The sequence below is a fragment of the Salvelinus sp. IW2-2015 genome, linkage group LG25 (genome assembly GCF_002910315.2).
Source record: "Salvelinus sp. IW2-2015 linkage group LG25, ASM291031v2, whole genome shotgun sequence".
In the NCBI taxonomy this organism is placed as follows: Eukaryota; Metazoa; Chordata; class Actinopteri; order Salmoniformes; family Salmonidae; genus Salvelinus; species Salvelinus sp. IW2-2015.
The window spans coordinates 3,701,872-3,719,405 of record NC_036865.1 but is presented as its reverse complement, the minus strand read 5'-3'; positions in this window follow the sequence as shown (position 1 = coordinate 3,719,405).

Genomic DNA, 17,534 nt, shown 5'->3' with positions numbered 1-17,534 from the left:
GTGAAATATACCAAAAATCAGCTTAGCTTGTTGTTAATCCACCTATCGTGTCAGATTTTGAAAATATGCTTTACATAGAAAGAAATCCAAGCTTTTGTGAGTGTATCAATCAATGCTAGAACAGCTAGCCCCAAATTAGCATGGTCACGAAAGTCAGAAAAGCAATAAAATTAATCGCTTACCTTTGATAATCTTCGGATGTTTGTACTCACGAGACTCCCAATTACACAATAAATGTTATTTTTGTTCGATAAATATTACTTGTATAAAAAAAAATGCCATTTGGGTTGCGCGTTATCTTCAGAAAAGTACAGCCTCGTTCCGGTGCTGAAAGGCAGAAGAAAATTCCCAGATTCAAAAATATTACAAAAAATATTTATAATCATGCAATCACAAGTGAAATATACCAGAACACAGCTTAGCTTGTTGTTAATCCACCTATCGTGTCAGATTTTGAAAATATGCTTTGCAACGAAAGCAATCTAAGCTTTTGTGAGTGTATCAATCAATGCTAGAACAGTTAGCCTTATGTTAGCTTGGTCACGAAAGTCAGAAAAGCAATAAAATTAATCGCTAACCTTTGATAATCTTCGGATGTTTGCACTCACGAGACTCCCAGTTACACAACAAATGTTATTTTTGTGCGATAAATATTACTTTTATAACAAAAAAACGTCATTTGGGTTGCGCGTTATGTTCAGAAAACCAAAGCCTCGTTCCGTTCGACGAACATTCCAAAAAGTATCCGTAATGGTCGTAGAAACATGTCAAATATTTTTTGAATCAATCCTCAGGTTGTTTTTAACAAACATAATCGATAATATTTCACCCGGACCGTAACCTATTCAATAAGAGAGAAAAATAAAATGGAGAGCTCCCCTCTCGCGCGCAGGAACTATTCAGAGGACACCTGACTACTTTTGAAAAATCTCYCTCATTTTTCAAAATAAAAGCCTGAAACTATGTCTAAAGCCTGGTCACAGCCTGAGGAAGCCATTGGCAAAGGAATCTGGTTGATACCCCTTTAAATGGAAGAAAGACAGGCCAGGAAACACAGATTAAAAATATATATATATCACTTCCGGGTTAGATTTTCTCAGGTTTTCGCCTGCAGAATCAGTTTTGTTATATTCACAGACAATATTTTGACAGTTTTGGAAACTGTGTTTTCTATCCTAATCTGTAAATTATATGCATATTCTACGATCTGGACCTGAGAAATAGTCCGTTTACCTTGGGAACGTTATTTAAAAATATAAAACAATCTGACCCCTAGCGTCAAGAGGTTAACTAACCTCCAGACGAGCTTCAATGCCACACAACTCTCTTCCGTGGCTCAACTGCTCTTAAACGCAAGTAAAACTAAATTTACATTTACATTTACATTTAAGTCATTTAGCAGACGCTCTATCCAGAGCGACTTACAAATTGGTGCATTCACCTTATGATATCCAGTGAAAAACCACTTTACAATAGTGCATCTAACTCTTTTAAGGGGGGGTTAGAAGGATTACTTTATCCTATCCTAGGTATTCCTTAAAGAGGTGGGTTTCAGGTGTCTCCGGAAGGTGGTGATTGACTCCGCTGACCTGGCGTCGTGAGGGAGTTTGTTCCACCATTGCATAATGCATAAATTAATAAATAAATAAATAAATAAATAAATGCATGCTATTAATCGATGACTGCCTGCACCAGCATCACTACTCTGGACGGCTCTGACTTAGAATACGTGGACAACTACAAATACATGGGTGTCTGGTTAGACTGTAAAACTCTCCTTCCAGACTCACATTAAGCATCTCCAGTCCAAAATTAATTTAGAATCGGCTTCCTATATCGCAACAAAGCATCTCTTCACTCATGCTGCAAAACATACCCTCGTAAAACTGACCATCCTACCGATCCTCGACTTTGGTGATGTCATCTATAAAATAGCCTCCAACACTCACCAACAAACTGGATGCAACTATCACAATCCATCCGTTTTGTCACCAAAGCCCCATACACTACCCACCATTGCAACCTGCACGCTCTCGTTGGTTGGCCCTTGCTTCATACTCGTCGCCAAACCCACTGGCTACAGGTTATCTACAAGTCTCTGCTAGGTAAAGCCCCGCCTTATCTCAGCTCACTGGTCACCATAGCAGCACCCACTCGTAGAATGCGCTCCAGCAGGTATATCTCACTGGTCACCCCCAAAGCCAATTCCTCCTTTGGTCGTCTTTCCTTCCAGTTCTCTGCTGCCAATGACTGGAACGAACTGCAAAAATCTCTGAAGCTGGAGACTCATATCTCCCTCAATAGCTTTAAGCACCAGCTGTCAGAGCAGCTCACAGATCACTGCACCTGTAGATAGCCCATCTGTAAACAGCCCATCTATCTACCTACCTCATCCCCATACTGTATTTATTTATTTATCTTGCTCCTTTGCACCCCAATATCTCTACTTGCACATTCATCTTCTGCACATCTACCATTGCAGTGTTTAATTGCTATATTGTAATTACTTCGCCACCATGGCCTATTTATTGCCTTAACTTACCTCATTTGCACTCACTGAATATAGACTTTTTGTTTTCTTTTGTTCTACTGTATTATTGACTGTATGTTTTGTTTATTCCATGTGTAACTCTGTGTTGTTGTATGTGTCGAATTGCTATGCTTTATCTTGGCCAGGTCGCAGTTGCAAATGAGAACTTGTTCTCAACTAGCCTACCTGGTTAAATAAAGGTTAAATAAAATTWAAAAAATTAAATMATGGATTGACCATGTAGCACCATTTACAGACTGCGGATTTAGCCATATCTGAGTGTGTCTTCCCCATCTCCTGTTAAAACAACCTCTCCTTCTCCATTACCCAGCCCTAGGTTGTACCTACTGATGTGCTCCCTCTCCGTCTCGCTTCTCTCTCACCTTTACAACTTTAACCCTCTCCCCCGCACCGATCTCTCAGGATCAGGTAATTGTGGTGAACCTAAACCCTCAGAAGCGGTTTCTCCTTTTCTCTTCTGAAATCACATCCGTTCTCCCCTCCTAACAGTGAACAGTCAGAGCTGTAAACAGGGCTTCCTTTGATCATAGAGAATATTCACCAATAGAGACAGATCTCCTTGTTGTCTCATCTCCCTTCCCTTTTGCCTAATTTTGGGTTCTATTACCGAGAAACACCTTGATGTTGTCACTTAAAAGCCCTCCTGTGTTGTTGTGGAATTCTGAGTCAGGTTTGACAGAAGCTCAGAGGAGCTGAGTGTGGGTGTGTGTGTGTTTTATGGTAGTCATGGTTACTTGTCATGTCTGGCCCAGATTCCACCTGTGACGCACCTGGGAGGTAACTGCTTACACACACGCACACATGCACGAATACATGCACACCCGCAAATTCCATGCCATGCCATCCATATCTAAACAGAAACCTGATCACTATCCTATCCTTCTGTTTAGAAGATGAACTAACTTGATTTAATGAAATAGCTCTGACAGTGAGTGTGTAGACGAGAAACAAACTCACCATCCTGATTCCTTTASAGTATTTGATCCAATGTTACCTTGAAAAGTGTCATCTGCCTTTACCGTAAAACATCTGCTTATAGAGTGTGTGTGTGTGTTTTGTCTGTGTATTACAACCCACCATTTACATTTACATTTAAGTCATTTAGCAGACGCTCTTATCCAGAGCGACTTACAAATTGGAAAGTTCATACATATTCATCCTGGTCCCCCCGTGGGGAATGAACCCACAACCCTGGCGTTGCAAGCGCCATGCTCTACCAACTGAGCCACACGGGACCGTGTGGCTCAGTCCCACCAGAAAGAACAGGCACACTGGAGAATATTATACACTGACAGAGGAAGGAGACACTTATTCCTTCTTAGCTGAAGTAGATGTATGCAGTCTTGTCTCCTGTCCTTAGCTACCTCTCTCGTTGTCTTTCCATTCGTGGTAAAAGCAAAGAAGAATCACATTGAAACATTTCCACTGTTTGCTATCATTTCAAGGAAAAACGACTGCATATTTAAATAACATCCACATGTAATGAAKGTTTAGATTTGTTTTACATGACCTTTTTACATTTACATTACCTAAATATTTGTATACTTGCCAGTGTAACCTACAATACACAGYAGATTGGTGGCACCTTAATTGGGAAGACAGGCTTGTGGTAATGGCTACGTGGAATACGTGGAATGGTATCAAATACATCAAACTCATGGTTTCCATCTGTTTGATGCCATTCCATTCGCTCCGATCCAGACCTCCACTGCCACAACATTATCCCAGTTTGACATGCTGCATGAATGTATTGTCACATTCTGACCTTAGTTCCTTTTTTATGTCTTTATTGTAGTTTGGTCAGGGCGTGAGTTGGGATGGGCATTCTATGTTGTTATTCTATGTTTTGTTCTGTGTTATATTTCTATGTGTTTGGCCTAGTATGGTTCTCAATCAGAGGCAGGTGTCGATCGTTGTCTCTMATTGAGAATCATACTTAGGTAGCCTGTTTTCCCACTATGGGTTGTGGGTAGTTATTTTCTGTGTCTGTGTTTCACCATACAGAACTGTTTCGGTTGTTTGTTCTTGTTTTTTTTGTTCCGTGTTCATGTTGATTTATTAAAAATCTAATTATGGACACTTACCACGCTGCGTTTTGGTCCTCTTCTCCTTCACCAGACGAGACTCGTTACATGTATCCACTCCCAAATCAGCTAAAAATAGCCAAGAATCATGTAGTTATTACTTCTAAATAAAATACAGTTTTGGGGGGATTCTAATACTGAGTGTACAAAACATTAGGAACACCTGCTCTTTCCATGACATAGACTGACCAGGTGAATCAAGGTGAAAGCTATGATCCCTTGTTGATGTCACCAGTTAAATCCACTTCAATCAGTTTAGATAAAGAGGAGACAGTGTCCCACCCCTTCAACAGCCAGTGAAACTGCAGGGCGCCAAATTCAAAACAACAGAAATCCCATAATTAAAATTCCTCAAACATGTATTTTACACCATTTTAAAAGATACACTTGTTGTAAATCCAGCCACAGTGTCCGATTTCAAAAAGGCTTTACGACGAAAGCAAACCAAACGATTATGTTAGGTGAGTGCCTATTCACAGAATAACACAGCCATTTATCCAGCCAAAGAGAGGATTCACAAAAAGCAGAAATATACACTGCTCAAAAAAATAAAGGGAACACTTAAACAACACAATGTAACTCCAAGACAATCACACTTCTGTGAAATCAAACTGTCCACTTAGGAAGCAACACTGATTACAAAAATTCACATGCTGTTGTGCAAATGGAATAGACAACAGGTGGAAATTATAGGCAATAGCAAGACACCCCCAATAAAGGAGTGGTGTCGAGGTGGTGACCACAGACCACTTCTCAGTTCCTATGCTTCCTGGCTGATGTTTTGGTCTTTTGAATGCTGGCGGTGCTTTCACTCTAGTGGTAGCATGAGACGGAGTCTACAACCCACACAAGTGGCTCAGGTAGTGCAGCTCATCCAGGATGGCACATCAATGTGAGCTGTGGCAAGGTTTGCTGTGTCTGTCAGCGTAGTGTCCAGAGCATGGAGGCGCTACCAGGAGACAGCCAGTACATCAGGAGACGTGGAGGAGGCCGTAAGAGGGCAACAACCAGCAGCAGGACTGTACCTCCGTTTTGTGCAAGGAGGAGCACTGCCAGAGCCCTGCAAAATGACCTCCAGCAGGCCACAAATGTGCATGTGTCTGCTCAATGGTCAGAAACAGACTCCATGAGGGTGGTATGAGGGCCCGACGTCCACAGGTGGGGGTCGTGCTTACAGCCCAACACCGTGCAGGACGTTTGGCATTTGCCAGAGAACACCAAGATTGGCAAATTCGCCACTGGCGCCCTGTGCGCTTCACAGATGAAGCAGGTTCACACTGAGCACATGTGACAGACATGACAGAGTCTGGAGACGCCGTGGAGAACGTCTGCTGCCTGCAACATCCTCCCAGCATGACCGGTTTGGCGGTGGGTCAGTCATGGTGTGGGGTGGCATTTTTTGGGGTCGGCCCAGCCTCCATGTGCTCGCCAGAGGTAGCCTGACTGCCATAGGACCGAGATGAGATCCTCAGACCCCTTGTGAGACCATATGCTGGGTTGTATGGCCCTGGTTCCTCCTAATGCAAGACAATGCTAGACCTCATGTGGCTGGAGTGTGTCAGTAATTCCTGCAAGTGGAAGGCATTGATGCTATGGACTGGCCCGCCCGTTCCCCAGACCTGAATCCGATTGAGCACATCGGGACATCATGTCTCGCCCATCCACCAACGCACGTTGCACCACAGACTGTCCAGGAGTTGGCGGATGCTTTAGTCCAGGTCTGGGAGGAATGCCTCAGGAGACCATCCGCCACCTCATCAGGAGCATGCCCGGCGTTGTAGGGAGGTCATACAGGCACGTGAGGCCACACACACTACTGAGCCTCATTTTGACTTGTTTTAAGGACATTACATCAAAGTTAGATCAGCCTGTAGTGTGGTTTCCACTTTAATTTTGAGTGTGACTCAAATCCAGACCTCGCTGATTTGATAAATTTGATTTCCATTGACATTTTTGTGTGATTTTGTTGTCAGCACATTCAACTATGTACAGAAAAAAAGTATTTAATAGAATATTTCATTCATTCAGATCTAGGATGTATATTTTAGTGTTCCCTTTATTTTTTTGAGCATGTAGTTGCAAAGTAGCTAAAAAGTAGTTGATAATGATCTATAAATGCTAACGTTGTCCGTGATGAGATTCTCACAACCTTTTGGGTTGTTAGACGATCCCATTATTTCATTTTTCTATGCCAGAAGTAACCATCTGTCTTTTGTTACTTCTCGGTTAGACTACTGCAATGCTCCTACTTTCCGGCTACCGGATAAAGCACTAATAAACTTCAGTTAGTGCTAAATACGGCTGCTAGAATCTGACTAGAACCAAATAATGTGATCATATTACTCCAGTGCTAGCCTCCCTACACTGGCTTCCTGTTAAGGCAAGGGCTGATTTCAAGGTTTTACTGCTAACCTACAAAGCATTACATGGGCTTGCTCCTACCTATCTTCGATTTGGTCCTGCCGTACATACCTACACGTACGCTACGGTCACAAGACGCAGGCCTCCTAATTGTCCCTAGATTTTCTAAGCAAACAGCTGGAGGCAGGGCTTTCTCCTATAGAGCTCAATTTTATGGAATGGTCTGCCTACCCATGTCAGAGATGCAGACTCGGTCTCAACTTTTAAGTCTTAACTGAAGACTCATCTCTTCAGTGGGTCATATGATTGAGTGTAGTCTGGCCCAGGAGTGTGAAGGTGAACGAAAGGCTCTGGAGCAACGTACCGCCCTTGCTGTCTCTGCCTGGCCGGTTCCCTCTCTCCACTGGGATCTCTGCCTCTAACCCTATTACAGGGGCTGAGTCACTGGCTTACTGGTGCTCTTCATGCCGTCCCTAGGAGGGTTGCGTCACTTGAGTGGTTTAGTCCACTGACGTGTTCTTCCTGTCTGGGTTGGCGCACCCCCCTTTGGGTTGTGCCGTGGCGGAGATCTTTGTGGGCTATACTCGGCCTTGTCTCAGGATGGTAAGTTGGTGGTTGAAGATATCCCTCTAGTGGTGTGGGGGCTGTGCTTGGCAAAGTGGGTGGGGTTATATCCTGCCTATTTGGCCCTGTCCGGGGTATCGTCGGATGGGGCCACAGTGTCTCCTGACCCTCCTGTCTCAGCCTCAGTATTTATGCTGCAGTAGTTATGTGTCGGGGGGCTAGGGTCAGTTTGTTATATCTGGAGTACTTCTCCTGTCTTATCCGGTGTCCTGTGTGAATTTAAGTATGCTCTCTCTAATTCTCTCTCTCTTTCTCTCTCTCGGAGGACCTGAGCCCTAGGACCATGCCTCAGGACTACCTGGCATGATGACTCCTTGCTGTCCCCTGTCTACCTGGCCGTGCTGCTGCTCCAGTTTCAACTGTTCTGCCTGCGGCTATGGAACCTTGACCTGTTCACCGGACGTGCTACCTGTCCCAGACCTGCTGTTTTCAACTCTCTAGAGACAGCAGGAGCGGTAGAGATACTCTTCATGATCGGCTATGAAAAGCCAACTGACATTTACTCCTGAGGTGCTGACTTGCTGCACCCTCGACAACTACTGTGATTATTATTATTTGACCATGCTGGTCATTTATGAACATTTGAACATCTTGGCCATGTTCTGTTATAATCTCCACCCGGCACAGCCAGAAGAGGACTGGCCACCCCTCATAGCCTGTTTCCTCTCTAGGTTTCTTCCTAGGTTTTGGCCTCTCTAGGGAGTTTTTCCTAGCCACCGTGATTCTACACCTGCATTGCTTGCTGTTTGGGGTTTTAGGCTGGGTTTCTGTACATCACTTTGAGATATCAGCTGATGCAAGAAGGGCTATATAAATACATTTGATTTGATCTTATGTAACCAACCAAACATAACATATCATACTAATTTCAGTGTCACGGATTTACATTTACTATGTTACGTCTAGTGTATGAGACCAGGCTGTGTAGTCCATGCCCCGACACATTGAGGCTGTTCTAAGGGGAAAAGGGGGTGCGACTCAATATTAGGAAAGTGTTTCTAATGTTCTGTGCACTCAGTGTAAGGCAACAATGTTGTTTGGTTTATTGTTTGAACAGTCGCTGAGATTATATTTGGTTATCAATGCATAATAGGCTACTTTGATGCATATAGATCAGATCAAGGAATGGCATTTCAACTGTCATCACTTTTGTTTTCACAGATTTATAGTAATGCTAGTGCATCTTTTTTTGAGCAGTTTAAAATGATAGATGTACAGCTAATTATTTTGTGAAACAACTTTGTGCCAAAAGTGAAAGAGAAACAAAATAAATGTTTCTGTTTCCATGTCAACCAAGTGAGTTTGGTGGTAAAATACTGCTTCATTATCTACACAACACACTGTCCCCCACAGCAGCGCAAGGAATAATACGTTCTGTTAAAAAATTCTGAGCAATGCAAATCTGCATTGAAAGCACCGTAGGCAGGCCTACGTACTACAAGGAGCTGCCCATTTCGTGACAAAAAATGACATCCAGCTACTGCGTTGCACTTCGAACCCTTTGGCCAGAGGGTTTCATTAGGGCCAAAATTAAAAACATTTTAAAAAGTTTGGGAATTGGAAGCGAAAAGGAACTTTTTTCATTGGACAAGTCTAGATAGTCTCTCCCTGTTTCAGTCTGCTCTTCCGTTCGGTGCCTAATGAACCCGACCCGTCATCCACATAAAGCTTAAGGATGATTAGTGTGCATTGACGTCATATTCTCCAAGGTCGTGAAGTTTGAATATTCATTTTGGGTCAGACTGTACCCTCCGACCCCTGACCTCTGTCGACCTCTTAGTTGAGGCCTGTTTAGGACATGTAGAATGCTGCCAGTCTAACTTACTCCTCTACAGATTGCTGTTATTTGTCCTCCTTGTCATCTGTACATCCATCTTGCATCTGCTGCCTGCTACCTGTTTTTAATATGGTTCTGAGACTGGCATCTCTCCTCCAGAGATGAACACTGTTGGCGCCAACCCTCTCCCCAGTTCAGCTGGAGACCTCCTAGGAGGACGGGTAATTTGTGAATTAAAACATTTACCTCTTCTTTGCCCGATAGATTTTGGGGGAGAGGTGTAATTCGACATGCACATTTCATGATCATGAGCATGCTCTCTGCTGAAAACAACAATAATCTCAAGAGACAGTCTAAAAACCCGAATGAGAGAGTGAGAGGGGGAGGGAGGGAAGAGAGAGAGGCAGGGTGTGAAGGGAGAGAGAGGGAGAGGGTGAAAGGAAGGAGAGGGAGAAGAAGGGATGGAAAGATAATGAAATAACACGAGAGAGAAACCTCTTAGCACTCAGTAGGGAAATGTAAACCAATAGATATGTAACTGTACCCACTGCTGAGAATTTCAAGCAAAAATGCAATGTTTTGCTGACTTAAACAAAATATAGGATAGCGCCATTGCATAGGACCCTTTCAAGTTGAATGTCTCAGAAAACATTCAATTAAATTGCAATCACATTCATGGATTGATTGGTGAATTCGTCAAGAAAATATGGTGAAGCGCTAATGCCTTTAATCCCACCACACATTTTTACATTTTAGTCATTTAGCAGACGCTCTTATCCAGAGGGACTTACAGTAGAGTGCATACATTTTTTTTTTTTTATTATTACATTTTTTACATACTGAGACAAGGATATCCCTACCGGCCAAACCCTCCCTAACCCGGACGACGCTATGCCAATTGTGCGTCGCCCCACGGACCTCCCGGTTGCGGCCGGCAGCGACAGAGCCTGGGCGCGAACCCAGAGACTCTGGTGACGCAGCTAGCACTGCGATGCAGTGACCACTGCGCCACCCGGGAGGCCTAGAATACACACTCAGCAAACACACACGCTTGCACAAACACAAACACAAATACCACCTACCCACACACACACACCATTTCAGATCAAAATGACTCTTTCACGGATATACAATATTCATGTCCTGTTAATTCTTAGCGCTAGGGGTCATACTTTTTTTTTTTCTTAAAATAACGTTCCCAAGGTAAACGGACATTATCTCTGGCCCAGATCGTAGAATATGCATATAATTTACAGATTAGGATAGAAAACACTCCAACGTTTCCAAAACTGTCAAAATATTGTCTGTGAGTATAACAAAACGTATTCTGCAGACGAAAACCTGAGAAAATCTAACCCGGAAATTATATATTTTTTAAATAATCTGTGTTTCCTGGACCGTCTTTCTTCCATTTAAAGGGGTATCAACCAGATTCCTTTTCCAATGGCTTCCTCAGGCTGTGACCAGGCTTTAGACATAGTTTCAGGCTATTATTTTGAAAAATTAGCGTGATTTTTCAAAAGTAGTCAGGTGTCCTCCGAATAGTTCCTGCGCGCGTGAGAGGAACTCTCCATTTTCCTTTTCTCTCTTAACTTCTCTGCGATACGGATCCCTTTTACGGGATCATTTCCCTAAACAACCGCTGAATTGCAGGGCGCCAAATGCATAAATATTACTACAAATATTTATAATCATGCAATCACAAGTGAAATATACTAAAACACAGCTTAGCTTGTTGTTAATCCACCTATCGTGTCAGATTTTGAAAATATATTTTACAGCGAAAGAAATCCAAGCTTTTGTGAGTGTAGCTTTCAATGCTACAACAGCTAGCCCCAAATTAGCATGGTCACGAAAGTCAGAAAAGCAATAAAATTAATCGCTTACCTTAGATAATCTTCGGATGTTTGCACTCACGAGACTCCCAGTTACACAATAAATGTTCTTTTTGTTCGATAAATATTACTTTTATAACATAAAAACGCCATTTGGGTTGCGCGCTATGTTGAGAAAACTACAGCCTCGTTCCGGTCCTGAAATGAAGAAGAAAATTCCCAAACGTATCAGATTAAAAAATATTTATAATCATGCAATCACAAGTGAAATATACAAAAACACAGCTTAGCTTGTTGTTAATCCACCTATCATGTCAGATTTCGAAAATATACTTTACAGCGAAAGAAATCCAAGCTTTTGTGAGTGTAGCAATCAATGCTAGAACAGTTAGCCTTATATTAGCTTGGTTAGCTTGGTCACGAAAGTCAGAAAAGCAATACAATTAATCGCTTACCTTTGATAATCTTCGGATGTTTGCACTCACGAGACTCCCAGTTACACAACAAATGTTATTTTTGTTCGATTTATCACACAAAAAAACGCCATTTGGGTTGCGCGTTATGTTCAGAAAACCAAAGCCTTGTTCCGTTCGACAAATTCCAAAAAGTATCCGTAATGGTCGTAGAAACATGTCAAATGTTTTTTATAATCAATCCTTAGGTTGTTTTTAACAAACATAATCGATAATATTTCAACATACAAGCTTGGATTTCTTTCGCTGTAAAGTATATTTTCAAAATCTGACACGATAGGTGGATTAACAACAAGCTAAGCTGTGTTTTGGTATATTTCACTTGTGATTGCATGATTATAATATTTTTGCATTTGGCGCCCTGCAATTCCAGCAGTTGTTTAGGAAAGTGATCCCGCTAACGGGATTCGTAGCGCAGAGAAGTTAAATCAAGATATATCAGTGTTACATTACCCTCCCTCCAGGTTTGCTATGCCTGCCCCATTCATATGACCTCACAGCGGGGAACAAAAGGTTTCAGGGAGCAGGTTCGCACATTAGAGCAGAAYCTGTGAATGTTTGGCTGTGCAATGTGTAGCTGCATCTCCTGAGGAAACGACTTTGGCTCTTTTGACCTTTGTGTGTGAGCGCGCGTGTGTGTGACCTTTGCATGGTGAATTACTCCACCTGTTAGACATTATACATTACACATTCATTATTACTCAACTACAAGCCCTCTGGTGAAAAAAACTGTTTGTCACCATACATGGCTGTATATATTGTGTGGGTTTGTACATTCCTGTATAAACTATTATATATCATCAGAGGCAAAACAAACTGTCAAACTTCCTCCAGTGTTTGGAAGCAGCTTCCACTTTGATATGAGCCTCACATAGTGTAGGCCTGCTTGCTGAGCCAAGCCTTTGGTCATTATTCACCTACACTGCTGGTAGCCTAGTGGTTAGAGCATTGCGCCAGTAACTGAAAGGTTGCTGGATCGATTCCCTGAGCTCACAAGGTAAAAATCTGTCATTCTGACCCTGAACAAGGCAGTTAACCCACTGTTCCCTTGTAGGCTGTCATTGGAAATAAGAATTTGTACTTAATTGACTTGCCTAGTTAAAACTTCTTAAGGCTAGGCGTCCCGCTAGCGGGACATCTGTCGACAACATCCAGTGAAATTGGAGGGCGCGCAATTCAAATAAATAATCGTAATATTAAACATTTATGAACATACAAGTATCTTATATAGTTTAAAATCTTAAATTCGTGTTAATCTAACTGCATTGTCTTATTTACAATAGGCTTTATAGCGAAAGCAAACCATGCGATTGTTTGAGGATGGCGCCCCACAACATATTTTTCCATCAGCACAGGCTTCAGAAAATCACAAATAGCGATTAAATAAATCACTTACTTTTGAAAATCTTCCTCTGTTTGCAATCCCAAGGGTACCAGCTACAACATGAATGATCCCAAAATGTTTGTTTAGTTGGCACCATCGATTTCAGTAATCCACTCGTTCAACATGCAGACAAAGGAGTCCAAAAAGCTACCGCTAAACTTTGTTCAAACAAGTCAAACTACGTTTCTATTTAATCCTCAGGTATCCTAAAATGTAAATAAACTATAATATATCATACGGAAAGAAGTATGTTCAATAGAAATGTAAAATTAGTAAACTGGGACTCTTTGTACAAAAACTCAAAATTCTTGCTCGTTTTTGAAGAAACAAGCCTGAAACAATGAACAAAGACTGCTGACATCTAGTGGAAGCCATAGCAATTGCAATCTGGTAGCTGGAATTACATAGGACTTATAATGGAAAGCTACAAGAGCCTGGGATCTCAAAAACAAAAAATAATTTCCGGTTGGTTTTTCTTTGGATTTCCGCCTGCCATATTAATTGTGTTATAGTCTCATACATTGTTTTAACATTTCTACAAACTTCAAAGTGTTTCCTATCCCATGCTACCAATTATATGCATATACTGGCTTCTGGGCCTGAGTACCAGGCAGTTTACTTTGGGCACATCAGTCAGGCAGAAATGGAGAAAAATAAACCCTATCCCATTATTATTATTTTTTTAAAGCCTACACCATCCAGTATCCATATCTACCCTATACCCGTCCTCTGTAGATGTGAAATGAAGGGATATCTGACCTGGAATATAAATCAAATCAAATCAAATCAATTTTATTAGTCACATACACATGGTTGCAGATGTTAATGCGAGTGTAGCGAAATGCTTGTGCTTCTAGTTCCGACAATGCAGTAATAACCAACAGTAATTAACCTAACAATTCCACACTAACCTTACACACACACACAAGTGTAAAGGGATAAAGATATGTACATAAAGATATATGAATGAGTGGTGGAACAGAACGGCATGGCAGATGCAGTAGATGGTATAGAGTACGGTATATACGTATGAGATGAGTACTGTAGGGTATGTAAACATAAAGTGGCATAGTTTAAAGTGGCTAGTGGTACATGTATTGCATAAAGATGGCAAGTGCAGTAGATGATATAGAGTACAGTATATATACATATGAGATGGGTAATGTAGGGTATGTAAACATTGTATTAAGTGGCATTGCTTAAAGTGGCTAGTGGTACATTTTTACATAATTTCCATCAATTCCATTTTTAAAGTGGCTGGAGTTGAGTCAGTATGTTGGCAGCGGCCGCTAAATGTTAGTGGTGGCTGTTTAACAGTCTGATGGCCTTGAGATAGAAGCTGTTTTTCAGTCTCTCGGTCCCTGCTTTGATGCACCTGTACTGACCTCGCCTTCTGGATGATAGCGGGGTGAACAGGCAGTGGCTTGGGTGGTTGTTGTCCTTGATGATCTTTATGGCCTTCCTGTGACATCGGGTGGTGAGGTGTCCTGGAGGGCAGGTAGTTTGCCCCTGGTGATGCGTTCTGCAGACCTCACTACCCTCTGGAGAGCCTTACGGTTGTGGGCGGAGCAGTTGCCGTACCAGGCGGTGATACAGCCCGACAGGATGCTCTCGATTGTGCATCTGTAGAAGTTTGTGAGTGCTTTTGGTGACAAGCCAAATTTCTTCAGCCTCCTGAGGTTGAAGAGGCGCTGCTGCGCCTTCTTCACAACGCTGTCTGTGTGGGTGGACCAATTCAGTTTGTCCGTGATGTGTACACCGAGGAACTTAAAACTTTCCACCTTCTCCACTACTGACCCGTCGATGTGGATAGGGGGGTGCTCCTCTGCTGTTTCCTGAAGTCCACAATCATCTCCTTTGTTTTTGTGACGTTGAGTATGAGGTTATTTTCCTGACACCACACTCCGAGGGCCTCCCCTCCTCCCTGTAGGCCGTCTCGTCGTTGTTGGTGATCAAGCCTACCACTGTAGTGTCATCCGCAAACTTGATGATTGAGTTGGAGGCGTGCATGGCCACGCAGTCGTGGGTGAACAGGGAGTACAGGAGAGGGCTCAGAACGCACCCTTGTGGGGCCAGTGTTGAGGATCAGCGGGGTGGAGATGTTGTTACCTACCCTCCACCTGGGGCGGCCCGTCAGGAAGTCCAGGACCCAGTTGCACAGGGCGGGGTCGAGACCCAGGGTCTCGAGCTTGATGACGAGTTTGGAGGGTACTATGGTGTTAAATGCTGAGCTGTAATCGATGAACAGCATTCTCACATGGGTATTCCTCTTGTCCAGATGGGTTAGGGCAGTGTGCAGTGTGGTTGCGATTGCGTCGTCTGTGGACCTATTGGGTCGGTAAGCAAATTGGAGTGGGTCTAGGGTGTCCGGTAGGGTGGAGGTGATATGGTCCTTGACTAGCTCTCAAAGCACTTCATGATGACGGAAGTGAGTGCTACGGGGGGTAGTCGTTTAGCTCAGTTACCTTAGCTTTCTTGGGAACAGAACAATGGTGGCCCTCTTGAAGCATGTGGGAACAGCAGACTGGGATAAGGATTGATTGAATATGTCCGTAAACACACCAGCCAGCTGGTCTGCGCATGCTCTGAGGACGCGGCTGGGAATGCCGTCTGGGCCTGCAGCCTTGCGAGGGTTAACACGTTTAAATGTTTTACTCACCTCGGCTGCAGTGAAGGAGAGCCCGCAGGTTTTGGTAGGGGGCCGTGTCAGTGGCACTGTATTGTCCTCAAAGCGGGCAAAAAGTTGTTTAGCCTGTCTGGGAGCAAGACATCCTGGTCCTCGACGGGGCTGGTTTTCTTTTTGTAATCCGTGATTGACTGTAGACCCTGCCACATACCTCTTGTGTCTGAGCTGTTGAATTTCGACTCGATTTTGTCTCTGTACTGAGACTTAGCCTGTTTGATTGCCTTGCGGAGAGAATAGCTACACTGTTTGATTCGGTGTGCTTCCGGTCACCTTGCCCTGGTTAAAAGCAGTGGTTCGCGCTTTCAGTTTCACGCGAATGCTGCCATCAATCCACGGTTTCTGGTTTGGGAATGTTTTTATCGTTGCTGTGGGTACGACATCGTCAATGCACTTCCTAATGAACTCGCTCACCGAATCAGCATATTCGTCAATATTGTTGTTGGACGCGATGCGGAACATATTCCAATCCGCGTGATCGAAGCAGTCTTGAAGCGTGGATTCAGATTGGTCGGACCAGCGTTGAACAGACCTGAGCGCGGGAGCTTGTTGTTTGAGTTTTTGTTTGTAGGCTGGAATCAACAAAATGGAGTCGTGGTCAGCTTTTCCGAAAGGGGGCGGGGGAGGGCCTTATAAGCGTCGCGGAATTAGTATAACAATGGTCTAGTGTTTTCCAGCCCTGGTAGCACAATCGATATGCTGATAGAATTTAGGGAGTTTTGTTTTTAGATTAGCCTTGTTAAAATCCCAGCTACGATGAATGCAGCCTCAGGGGTGGTGGTTTCAGTTTACAAAGAGTCAGATAAAGTTCGTTCAGGGCCATCGATGTGTCTGCTTGGGGGGAATGTATACGGCTGTGATTATGATTGACGAGAATTCCCTTGGTAGATATGCGGTCGACATTTGATTGTGAGGAGTTCTAGATCAGGTGAACAGAACGACTTGAGTTCTTGTGTGTTGTTATGATGATCACACCACTTCTCGTTAATCATAAGGCATACCCCCCCGCCCCTCTTCTTACCGGAAAGATGTTTGTTTCTGTCGGCGCGATGCATGAAGAAACCAGCTGGCTGCACCGACTCCGTTAGCGTCCCTTGAGTTAGCCATGTTTCCGTGAAGCAGAGCACGTTGCAATCCCTGATGTCTCTCTGGAATGCTACCCGTGCTCGGATTTCATCAACCTTATTGTCAAGAGACTGGACATTGGCGAGTAGTATGCTAGGAGTGGAGCGCGATGTGCCCGTCTCCGAAGCCTGACCACGAGACCGCCACGTTTTCCCCTTTTTCGGCGTCGCACAGGGTCGCCGGCTGGGATCAGATCCATTGTATTGTGTGGAAGGCAAACACTGGATCCGTTTCGGGAAAGTCATATTCCTGGTAGGAACGATGATGAGTTGACGTTAATCGTATATTCAGTAGTTCCTCCCGACTGTATGTAATGAAACCTAAGATTACCCGGGGTACGATGTAAGAAATAACACGTAAAAAACAAAATACTGCATATTTTCCAAGGAACACGAAGCGGAGGCAGCCATCTCTTTTCGGCGCCGGAAGTCATACAGTTGTATACAGTATGAGATAACTGATTGATTTCCCCTCATGGATTGTAGAATCCCCTGCATTAATTTACCTTACAGAATCTGTGTGTGTGTATTTTGCGGTTTTACTGTTCTTGGGGGGAGCAGAAGTCCTCAGAAGGATACTAAAACAAGGAAACTTCGGACAACTGGGGACATTGTGCCGGTTCGCACAGGGAAAAAGG